Source organism: Anguilla anguilla, chromosome 11 (genome assembly GCF_013347855.1).
Source record: "Anguilla anguilla isolate fAngAng1 chromosome 11, fAngAng1.pri, whole genome shotgun sequence".
Lineage (NCBI taxonomy): Eukaryota > Metazoa > Chordata > Actinopteri > Anguilliformes > Anguillidae > Anguilla > Anguilla anguilla.
This window is the reverse complement of record NC_049211.1, coordinates 24024708-24036724: the sequence shown is the minus strand read 5'-3', so window position 1 is coordinate 24036724 and position 12017 is coordinate 24024708. Positions and strand designations below refer to the sequence as shown.

The following is a 12017-nucleotide window of genomic DNA, read 5'->3' as shown; positions in this document are numbered from 1 at the left end:
ACAGTGTGGTTTTCAAGGCAACCCAGTGCTTTAACAAGAAGTGTTTGTGAACAGTGTAGATGCCCAGTCCAGACTGAACTGTGAGATTATCTGGGCTAATCCAGCCAAAGCATATTAGTGGAGGATGGAGTTTCTGCTGTAGTCTTTTAAGAGGAGCTGATCTCAGATCTGACCGCAAAAGCCACTGCGTTCTCCAATGATATTTCATCCGCACAAAGCACGATTCAAACATTTGTAGCACCAGATTTTGTGGGCACCTTGCAAAGCTTCTGCCCACAAACTGACAAAAAAAGACCACATTTTCAGTGTTTACACAGACTGAAGAGCAGATTGTGAAGGAGCAAATGAAGGTCAAGACTAGTACTCTTAAGTGGAAAAAAGTGCTCATATATTCAAGTGTGCAATTCTGATGAAAAACAGAAAAACTTTACAGACCTTAAAAGATCATTTGGATAAAGTTTCTCTGCATTTCTTGATTTAAACCCAAGTTGCCAATATAAACAGAACATTACCTGCCAAAAACCAACAGAAGTTAAATACAAAATGAACAAGCAACCAAGAAACCAACATGCCAGAAACAAAATAGTTATGGATTAACCCTTTCTACTCCCAGGACACTGCACTAATACACAAATGCTGTGTTTGTTTGAAATATTGTTAGTATGAAAAAGGAAGGCCAAGCATTTACTTTTACATAGATGGCACTATACTGATGCAGTGGGGAGGGCTATCCATTTCTCGATTTTATACAAACTTCTATTTTCATCATTTGACCGACATTATCAGACACTTTAGCTACATTTATTGGTATGCTCATTAATGGTAGATGAAGACTGTTTTAGCATCCTAATTGAAGCATTTCTGTGTTGAGTAATCTGCATACAAACTGACATTAGCTAATTAAACCAAGAAAATTGATGAAACCAAAAACCTAGATATAAACAAATCCTCCAGAAATGGAGTTTCACACTTCTCCTATATCGCAACATTTTCTGGGTCAGGGATACTCAAAGCTGGCCTCTGAGACCAGTAGCACTACTCGGTTTCTTTTCTACCTGATAGTTAATTGGTTGATTAATGCCACTGATTGGCCAGAGATTTAACTCACCTGGTGTCCCAGCAGGTTTCAGTCAGTCCTAATCAGAGGGGAAGAATGAACGCCAGCAGGACTACTTCTGATTCAAGTATCCCTGTTGTGGGCCTTTGCATGTGATGAGGTCACACGTTAAAACAATTAAGACCACCTGAGCTGTGGTAGAGCTGCCTGTGTTGAAGCTGGGGGGATACATCACCATGGTTATTGCCTAAACGAGACAGGTGTCTCTGTCAGTAGTAACAGCCTGAGGGAAAGCAAGAGTCTTAGAGTAAATTACTTTGGCCGTGTCTAACTCTGTCAGTTTTCCTAATCTCCTCACCTTGCCTCATTTTCTTTATTATTCCCAAACAAATCGCAAGGCAACAAGGAAGGGGAAGAAGAGAACAGAAAGAACAGCACGTCAAACTGGATAGGTCACAAGAAGCACCACTTGTTAACACTTAACCATTTCAAATTCCTCATGGATGAATTGGATTTGTCCACCACTGTGTGGCAAGTCTTTTTGGATCCTGACATCAGTGAAATCGTGAAGTGAAGTCTTTGGGATAAGGATGCATATGCACACCCTTCACCAAAGGAAGCAGGTGAGAACACATAATGCACACATTCTTCCTTAGCCTCCTTAATAATTAGTACATTTCAGCATTTTTGTCTGTCCTGTGTGATGTTGTGTCTCTTTCAAAGCAGCAATGATTATGCACCCATGTGTCAATGACCATCCAAAAGTAATTTACTTTGCACACAATTGCACTGAAATCTTCCACATAGCTCTCTCCTGATTTCATGAAATGCTCAATATTGAAAATATTCGACTCTTGATTTGAAATATATATACAATTAGAATAGTGTTAATATAAACCAGCCATGGTGAATACTGAGTACTTTCTATTAAGCACTGTAAGAGTATCTTACAGTTAGTCATATCACCCACTATTTACTGGTTTCTGTGAATCTGAATGAAACGGTGAGGTAAGCATTACTCAGAAAATAGGAGGTGCAGATTCTGGTTTTCCATATTTATTTGATGGTGGATGATGGATAAAGAATGAAGAGAAACTATATATAGAAATATCTCTAATATGCATTTCTTTTCTATGTGGGGCAAAGTCTTTATCAAGGCAAGCTGGTAATTAAGGTAGATGTATGGACTGGAAGCTCCTTAATTATAACAATCAAATATGGAAAAAATGAGATGGCAATTTTACTATTGGATATTTTATAACCAAAAGTGACAGACTTGAGTTTTTGAACAATGGAAGCTCTGCGTATTTTATTTTAATCTTTTCATACCCCCATCTATACATTTATATGGTGACTCTATTTTTTATTTGGGTGATGTGATCCATTCATAAATGATATCTGAAATACACATAAGCGTTTCATTTTTATTATTGCAGTTGTTATACATGCTATTTGACCCCTATTCAATTATGTTGTGACACCTTTAAAAAAAAAAAAATCACTTGTGAAATTATAAATATAGTACCACATATGATATAGTTGTCTCATTGATGAAGAAACTATGATGAAGGATTAATGGGCTTAAATAAAAGGATCAATTAATTAAAATAAAATACACTAAAATAAAATAGATTTAAAAAGACAAATCTATGGAAAACTATGATGGATTAACATTCTAAATGGAACGTAGCCATAATAGCTGTCATAGAAACACAAAGAAGCCTTACAATGGAAGCAGTTTGACAGGTGAATGCATTTTCTAAAGGAAAAGTGACAAGACTGTTGCTGAATTATTTTTAAATGGCCAGCAAAATCTGCTATTTTACTTGCCACATAAGGAGGCCGCGCCTGTCTGACAGTTCCAGACACGCCCATGACAAGGCACGTTTGAACTATTACAAGAAAACTCCATGAATGTTTTCAAAGTCAACAATTCAACTACAACGGGAGACTGAACACTGGAACATGAACATACACCGAAGACTGAAAATGATGTCTTATCACACGATCGTGAATTTTCCGCGGAAAAATAATCCACGTCGTGTTTGCAAAAGGGAAAGGAGCTCTTTGGCCATTTGCAACAAAAATGAAATATTAGCAATGATATTATTTCTGTCTTTTATGCTAGCTCGTTGATACATTGATGAAGCAAAATAAAGTTAAATCAATCCCATAGCTCCATGTAATATATTATGTCACTTTCTCTTAGTAATGGTACAAAACATGAGCTTAAATAGCCACATAAATTGATTGAGTCGATACTTGAAAAAAACTTCACTGAGCCTGAACACCATAGTTTGATAGAGTCGCTACTTTTTTCCTGTATGAAACCACTTTGTATAAAAAAAAAAGAAAAAATATATATATATATAATCAATTAATAAAAGCGATGAAGTCACACAATGTTTGTCTTTGTTTTTTTGCTTCTGCCTGAAATGCGGCACCCTGCTTGAATAAATAAATAATCTGTAAATTATTCAGATGAACCATTTTGGGTATACAGAAGGGTCCACTCTTCCAAATGTGTGCAGATTTTATTTTAGACTTCCTGCTTTCTTTTTCCACCCTGTTTTCATCACTGCTCATGGATGGAATTTTCCATCAGGCAATATCTGCGGAGTGCTGTGGAATGCCAGCAGGACGGGACATGTTCTGTGAGTTACCTGCAGTCAAGATGGGTGCTGCTGGGATCCCGCTCAGTCAGGCACTGCAGACCCATTTTATAGACCCTGAATCTGGGGGGAGATGTGACTGACTGACAACACATGCTCATAAAACCAAGAAGAAGGAAAAAAATGTCCTGCTCCTCTTACCAGACTGGGTAATAAATAGCCTACGACTTGTGGGAATGATCTATTGGTTTTGTGATGGTTTATTGTTGGACATGGCTCTCGCTGCAAGTACAGTATAGCGATACACCCTAACCTTTAGATGACCACGCTTGATGCGTCCAGGGCAGGCATGCTGTACGTTGACTCAGGGATGAAAAGGCCCATGGGCCGCCCTTAAACGCCTCTGCTCTGTGGAGCCAGCCTGCCTCAGGAGTGCGAATGTGGAGGACTGTGTCACATGACACTTGACTGCTGAAACAACTGCTGTTACGATGGGCCATTGCAGAGATTGATTTAAAACAAATAGAAAGCTGTGCAAAAAAAAAAATTGTTGCGCAAAACTCTGCTGAGACTGTTTGGGAGGCAGCATGTTTTTAGTCTTCCTGTTTCACAGCAAGCTGTCCCGTATTAAGATTGTAATCGCAATTACTGCTATTGAAGAACTCCACTCTAATAATGCCACAGTAATCAGTACACAATGAATCACTCATTAAATCTTGCTTGATGTATAACCGTCATCATTATACTTTCCTCCCTTACAAATCAAGGGAAATTGGTTAATATTACCCAGTAGTTTGAAGAAATAAACAACAATGGCAGAGTAATTGGATGCTTTCTGATGCAATTACATGTTTTATTTTAGACAACAGACCACAGTAGTAGGTATTCTTTTCTTTTTTTTGGTACCTTTTGGTTTCTTGCCTCATTGGGGCCTGTTCTGTTTTACTGTGTGAACTGGACTTAATGTGTTAATGGCTATGGATAAATGTTTGAGTATTGTACCTTATCTGACCTGTGTTTTGTAGTTGGTCCAGTGACCTTCAGTATGCACTTATTGCAAGTCGCTTTGGATGAAAGCGTCTGCCAAATGAATGTAATTTAATTTTCTATTCTTCCACATTTACACTGAAACCCATGGGGCCTTTGTTTCCTCGGTAAAAGTTTTTACGAGGTAGGCATGCATCGGCATACTCTGCCAGGCGGTTCGGGCACAGAAAGAATGGCTTCTTGAGAGAAGAGGAGGGTTGAAAGGAGGTGACCCTTGGCAGGCTTGGCAGAGGCGGCAGAGAGAACGGCAGGTCTCAACACTTACTGCTTCACCCCGACTGACACACACGCATGCCACCTCCAAACAGCCTGGAATAGACACGTCCAGCCTTGACACAGAGCTGCACCTCTTGCAGCAAGGCCCAGCATGCCCACTCGTACTGAGGCACACCCACACAGAAACATAGAAAAACACGCACAGACTCATACTAAAGCACGCATTCGCTTGTGAACGCACACGTACACGTGTGTGCAAACACACAAGTGCTTACACATACACACATACAGTACAAACACACACATACAAAAACCACTACATGCATACTATCATACTGTACTCAAACATACATGTGAATGCTTGCACATGTTGACAGAAACTCACACACACACAGGCGCATATGGAATATCATGCATGCATCTATTCATGAACACACTTGCAGGAACTAGTATGCATGTGGTCAAATAGGAGCACATTACTCTAACATTTCAGCCCGATTTCAACCCCGCGTTGTTAAAACGGCTCGGTAAGGATGAGGGAATGCTACCTTCAGAGAGAGAGGCTTACTTGAGGTGACATTAAAGGCAGTTCCTTTGTCATGATGAAAGATCTTCTGTGATTCTAGCTGGCAGAGTCACTGGGCCAGACCAAGGGAGGACACCCGATATCTCTGTGGGTTCAGTGGGAGCTAGAAAAATAATACAGCTCTATAATTTGAGCTCAAATGAATGGCTGTAACTCCTTGCAACACACATTCTCTTCTACTGCAAATTAATCAGCGGACAAAGCTGCTCTTACTGCCCATATTTGGGTTAATGCAGTAGAATAAAACATGGACAATGCAGTCCAAAGGTCAGCCACCTTTATAAGTCAAAATAGAATTTAGCTGTGGGACACTCACCGATTAAACCAATCTAATTTGTTTCACAGCTGTTGCTGTCCTGTGGCTATGACAGAATTGTCCGCAAAAAAAAATATGGCTTTAGCAAAGCAGAAGACATAAGTACGTGCTTATTTTTACAAATAGCGCAATCATAGTGAAGAGGCCAATATAGAGATTATGACAAACCTCCGCAGATGGCAGATGTCCAATGCAGAGATGATGAAAAACCTTGACAGATTACAAAACCTAATGGATCTGAAGTTTTCAAATTTACCTGCTCAGCGAATCATCTGTCGATGTTAGAACCATGGCAGTTGATTTATCACCCTCTCCTGGTAGCAGTGTGGAACTGCATGCTGTAGTGGAGCTTGCAAATCTTCTCTCACTGCAGGTGTTGCATGTGTTGGACCAACTAACAGTCCACTAGAGGACAGTGTGTAGTCAAAGAGAGCTGGTCAGAGGAGACCAGGAGACTCTTGTCAAAGCCGCGATATGACCCTGCGGCCAAGAAGCAACAGGACAGCCTCCCCCTGACACGACTGCAGCTCTAGCTCTCTGAGAGTATGTGCAGTACATCATCTCCGGATTTTTTTTCCACTTGCCACTAATGGTGCACTAATGGGCACAATCTATATAGAAGTATATAAAGACATCCACAGACTCAGAACACAGAAAGAATGAAACCATAAATGGTTGATTACTCATGTGATACTGCAGACCCTTGCCTGTAAAAGCACCTGACACATGCTAGTCTGGTTTATCTGCGGTAGCCCACACACACACTTTGGATAGACTCCTGGAATGCTTAGAACAGACCTGTGGATATAACACTAAGGCATTGTGAATGCTATAATCAAAGTGAGATATTTTATATGTTATTAATATTTTAGGCTTACCCCGTATAAGTGAATGACGCTGAGCTATATTTTAATTCTTAAACATGAAAAATATTCACGTTGATTGAATCGAATCAACCAGAATAACACTTTTCACAAACTACACATTTATTTCCAAAAGAAAAAAGTGTCAGACATTCATGCTCCCTGTTTTCAAGACTTTATGCACACTCACAGGGATAATATTATCCTGTCATCTTCAATAGTGCTGTATGTGATTGGTCAACATCTTGGAGTGAATCTTTGATGATTTCTCTATACAGAATCTATGAAGATCCTTCAAATTCTTTGATCTGTACATGTGGTCTGCCCTGTTCAATTCCAACCAAAAAAAAAAAAATCTGGAGACTCAGAAGGCCATTACATAAGAGTAATCTGGTAGTCAGTTGGTTGATTTTGAGGTATGCTTGGGATCTGAATGATCCATTTGTGGCTAATTTTGAGCTTCTTGGCATGAAGAACCAGGATTTTGGCCAAAATGTCTTGGTACTTGAGTTTATTCTAATGATTCCAATGACCTTAACAAGCCTTAAAATAATCCCACAACATCCACAAACATATTTCGCAATACGTATGGAGTCATTTTCAATGTAAACGTACCTCTTACATTGACAAACCCACTGCTGGTGTACGTGAACAAAATGCTTGGTCTTGACCTCATTTGACAATAGCACCCAGTTCCAATGCCATTTAACAAACTCCACTACTGAGCACGACCTGTGGATCGCCCTCTTCTCATCTGACACACCTGTAATTGGCATGGCTTCAGACTGAAGCTTGACAGAGCAGGGATATCACATTTGCCCAATACATGTTACCTCAGTTCCTCCAATGTTGTATCTTTGTCCTTGTGTTTTCCTCGCATCCTCCATTGGGAGGAGCTAAGGAGCTAGGAAAGAACACAAGGAAAGGATGCGAGGAATGAAAATAAGAGATTTGAATGAGCCCACCTTGTACAACTCCTATAATCAATAGTAGGCAAGTGTGCCGATTTGGACATGGCCATGGGACTCATTGCATTTACTTATTTTCACTCCTTGCATCTGTTCCTCACATCCTTTCCTCACTCCTTAGCTCCCCCCAACAGAGGACTTAAGGAAAGGACATGAGGAACGGATGTGTGGACAGAGGAATCAAGGAAATATGTATCAAGAAAATGGAACATCCTTGCTCTTTCAAGCAACATCTTTTTTTTCTGAAGAAATACTGTTTAAAAATCTTCTCCTTGGAGCAATTGCATTAGTATAAAATTAATATAATTTTGCTTGTAGTTATCAAATTGCAGGGCACTGTAGCACTGTGAGAGTAGGAGGCAGACAGGCTTCATATTCTTTAAATTATTCCTGCCTTACTGCCTTTGACTTCAGTCACTGTGATGTCTGAGAGATGTGCTGTGAGCACACTACTGCAGTCAAAAAAGGACAGCAGGGTTTCCCTTTGGTAATTTGACATGGATGCAATATTAAAAAATAAAGCCATAATTAAAATAATGTGATGAAATATGTAATCATTTTGTTTTTTCACCGCCAAATAGATTTTGGAATTTTAACATTTGGACGGCTCCTCAGATATAAGCCAGGATGTGTTTCTGGGGGGTTTTTAGTTCTTATGGATTTCCCGTAAATGGTGATTTCACTAGGGTTATATTTATGAACCTATCAAACTGAAAGGCAGGATTTAGATCAATTATGATCCCTGAGTTGCCTCATTTCTTAACAGCAGGCAAACCTTTAATGTATAGTATCAGCATGTTAAGGAGAAAAAGTAACAATAAGACTTTTAGTAATGGCATTTAAAAGGCATACCAATTCCACACTAGGATAGAATTTTTCCACATTAAAGCAACACATTTGTTCTCTATAGCTAAGAAACAGATGTCTTCCTTTAATGTAAAAAACATTTTACACAGTGTAGACTGCTTAATGGGAGAGCAGACAATTTCATATGCACTAATTGTAGTCTCTGGTAATTAGTACAGGAGCTGCTCTCAGAACCAGTCACATAATGATTTGTAGATATATTTAAATGCAGGTACCATTAGCAAACTCAAAACCAGGGTTTGCAATTAACAAGTTCAGAATTGCTCATTTGAGACTGCCTATGGTATCTGATAAATATTTTTCAAATTTCCCGATCGAGCAATGAACTTTGCACTTTAATTAATTTCGGAAGGCGGCTTGTGCTAATGGAAGTGTTGTAGTGAGGTGCAAGCTAGGGGATGCCAGAAGGTGATATAGTGCTGACATTCCCCTACAGGTTTCTGTGCTGAAGATGCTGTCTGGGTCTGCTGAGTGTCAAACAGCTTTTTTGCGCAGACTGAGAGAAGGCAAGAGAGGAATCTGCAGAAGGCTGCCATGTGTCGAAAAATCCTAATGTATTGGAAACAACTTGTGGTAGGACTATCAACACATTTTTGGAGACTTCCCTGGATTCAGTGAATGATTTTCCTTCAATTTCCTTCCCAGCTTATGACTAAAGTTATGCTTTGCTTATGCTGTTTATTCATTTGTTTTGTTTTTGGCTGAACATTTGAGGAGAAATGGAAGCACTTATCTAATAAATTATGCTTCTCAACATGAGGACAAGAGTTCCTTGAATCAAAGAGTGTGTTAAATTGATGAGCAGGCAGGCTGTTCTTATTTTCAGTTGAGTCTTAAATAGGTAGTGAACAAAATGTAGAGAGGGAGTCTATGGTAATGTATTACTTTGAAGAGTGGGCCTACTCGCTGTCATTCTGAACTCCGGTGTAGAACACTTTCCCCATCAAACTCGTACCATTGTCACCGTGCAGTTACAGCTGATAAGAGAGAGTACTGCCTGCCCGCTCGGCTTTGAAGTTAAATGCTTTTTCAGGCTTTACCTTCCCCCGGTTGAGAAAATGCTCGCAGTGTGACGCTCATCTTATTACCTCAGGAAGGCGGTCAGCAGGCTTCCAAACATACTGGAAGAGATTAACGACTATTTTCTCTCCAATCAACTCCCAATTTGCTGTGCCACTGACACATAATTTGATTTCTTTCTTACCTCTCGCCAGCCCAGTCTTCCAAAGTTCTCCCAGCAATTAACACGTTGGTGCATGGGACATGGCGAGTGAACTCAATTTAGAGCTCCGCAGCGATTTCACACCATGTGCAACGCCAAGCAAGTTTTTTAAAAATTATTATTACTGCTGTCAAATGTAGAGAGAGTGCGGAGAGATTTCTTCATTATGGGGAGGATAATGAGATGGTGGAGCTCAGACATCCAGGTTTGTGCTCTTAATTCTGAATGCAATAAGCAGCTATTAAACCTATGATTACTCCTGTGTGCACATAAGAGCACACATCTGGAAGAAAGATGTTAAAGAAGGTGTGAGATGGGTTCAAAATAGTGAGGGGAGAGGGGACTGTTTTATGACCAAAGCCAGTGCAGATACCATCAACAATTAAAGACCATTAAGTGAGGATGTTGTAGCCTATTGTGCAATGTTCACAGAAATGCTCAATAAATGTTAAAATATTGAATTTAAAAAATATATATAGTATAAAAAAGTATAAACGCGCAGCCCATTATCAGCCTATAATCTGTGGGAAATACTCCCTGTCAATGCAAAATTGTCTTCAGAATAGAATATAGAAAATTATGATTAGAGGGATCACTCTTGGAAAGCATGTCCTAGGAAGTGTTTGGCAAAATTTGCTGGCGATATAAAATTTGGTGAGAAGGCAAATCGCACAAGATTTACTCAAATAATGTGGATTCTGAAAGAATAACGGCCACAAATGAGCCAACAACTGGCCTGTGATATTCAGCATTGAAAAAAAGGGTTTCCTCAATGGAAGTGTGATAATATTTTGGGGATGCTGAAAGATATCTGCGAAAATAATGAATAAGGCTTTGGTATTATACGGTATTAATCTAATTAATAGGACATTGTGCGTATGCTATAAAAGCAAATAGGATTATGGGTTATCATGCAGACTTCTGATTATTCATCAAAAGGAGGTACAATATTAAATTTTAAATATTAATATTGTGATGGAAAAAGCCCAGAGACGGGGCATAAAACCTTGTTTTAAACGGCAAAAAGTTTATGGTTCTAGCTGCAAAATGTCCTTGTCTGCGGAATGTCAATGCTCACGGATAGCATGACCATGTTCTATAATAGTAAGTGAAATGTGCTGGTGATGGGGTGGTGTAAACCAGGCTAATAAATGAGCCACAATAACAAAATGGCTTCTTAGTATTGCTTAGTATGTAGCCTCCACTTGCCTGTGTTTACCTCTTCACAGTTTAGTACCAAAATATTCCCTCAATGGGACAGAACTGCCCATAATTTGGCAATGAAATCCAATACCTGACAGTTGGATTAATGATCCAAGTGGTCGCCTTAAGTGTGGGTTTTGGAGAGTAGGCGGTCTTTCAAATTGGAAAGTAAACTGTATTTGTCTAAACAGACAGGAACTTTCCCATAGTCAATAGCTGGGCAGGCTTGTATGTCTTGGGTTCAAATGAATGCATTTAGACAAATGGGTTGTGTATGGTTTTGTTGATGGAATTAAATGCAAGTTAGAAAGGAAGTTGTTTTATTGCTGTGCCCAGTCAGCTAGATGGCCTGGCCATATTCAGCCAAATTTCCCCCTTACAAAACACCAAAACATAACCATCTTCTTTTACTGTACTGTATGTGACTGTTACTGCAGTGCCCATTAGCTGAATATTCATGCTCCTGTAGTATAGTGGTTGTGTCCAAACATATTAAAGTGTCATACCAATAAAAGCCATGCTTTTCCCCCACAGATGTTAGGTCGTATATACTAAAGCCTATAAAAAAGACTTAGGTGGCTAATGCCAATAAGAATGAAGCCACATTCTTGGGAAAACTGCATCAGCTGTTTCATGAATCTTTGCACATTCATTGTCACTGACTGCACAAAAAAAAAAAGCCATAACACCTGGTTAAATACTACGCATGCTCCATCATGCTTTGTGCAGTTCTTGTGGCCGTGCGAGTACGTTCTCTTCCTTGGGTCCGTGGGCAGTGCCTGAGAAACGCATGTGAACAAATCCGCAGCAGCAGGGGCTGCCTGTAGCAGCCGTTCAAGACAAAAGATGTGAGCGTGAACAAACTCTTACTCTCAGTAAAAAGGGGATTAGTAAGGAGGTGTACTGTGAACAGAGAGGCACACGGCACTGGGGAAGAGTGTTCAAAGAGTTCTCTTTCTCGGAATTTGCTGCCTTTCGGGCTCCTGCAGTCACTAAAAAAAACTTTTTTCTGGAATTTACATAGTTTTTACATTGTAAATTCATTACGTGCAGAAGCTAC

The 12017-nt window shown here is 39.6% G+C and overlaps 1 long non-coding RNA gene across 1 annotated transcript; it reads left to right on the top strand.

The window, feature by feature from the left end:
* Nucleotides 1–1170: 1170 nt before the first annotated feature.
* On the top strand, nucleotides 1171–4391 carry LOC118208600. Its single transcript, XR_004761589.1, has 2 exons — nucleotides 1171–1680; nucleotides 3663–4391. It is a non-coding gene; the product is annotated as an uncharacterized LOC118208600 (long non-coding RNA).
* The last annotated feature ends 7626 nt before the right edge of the window (nucleotides 4392–12017 follow it).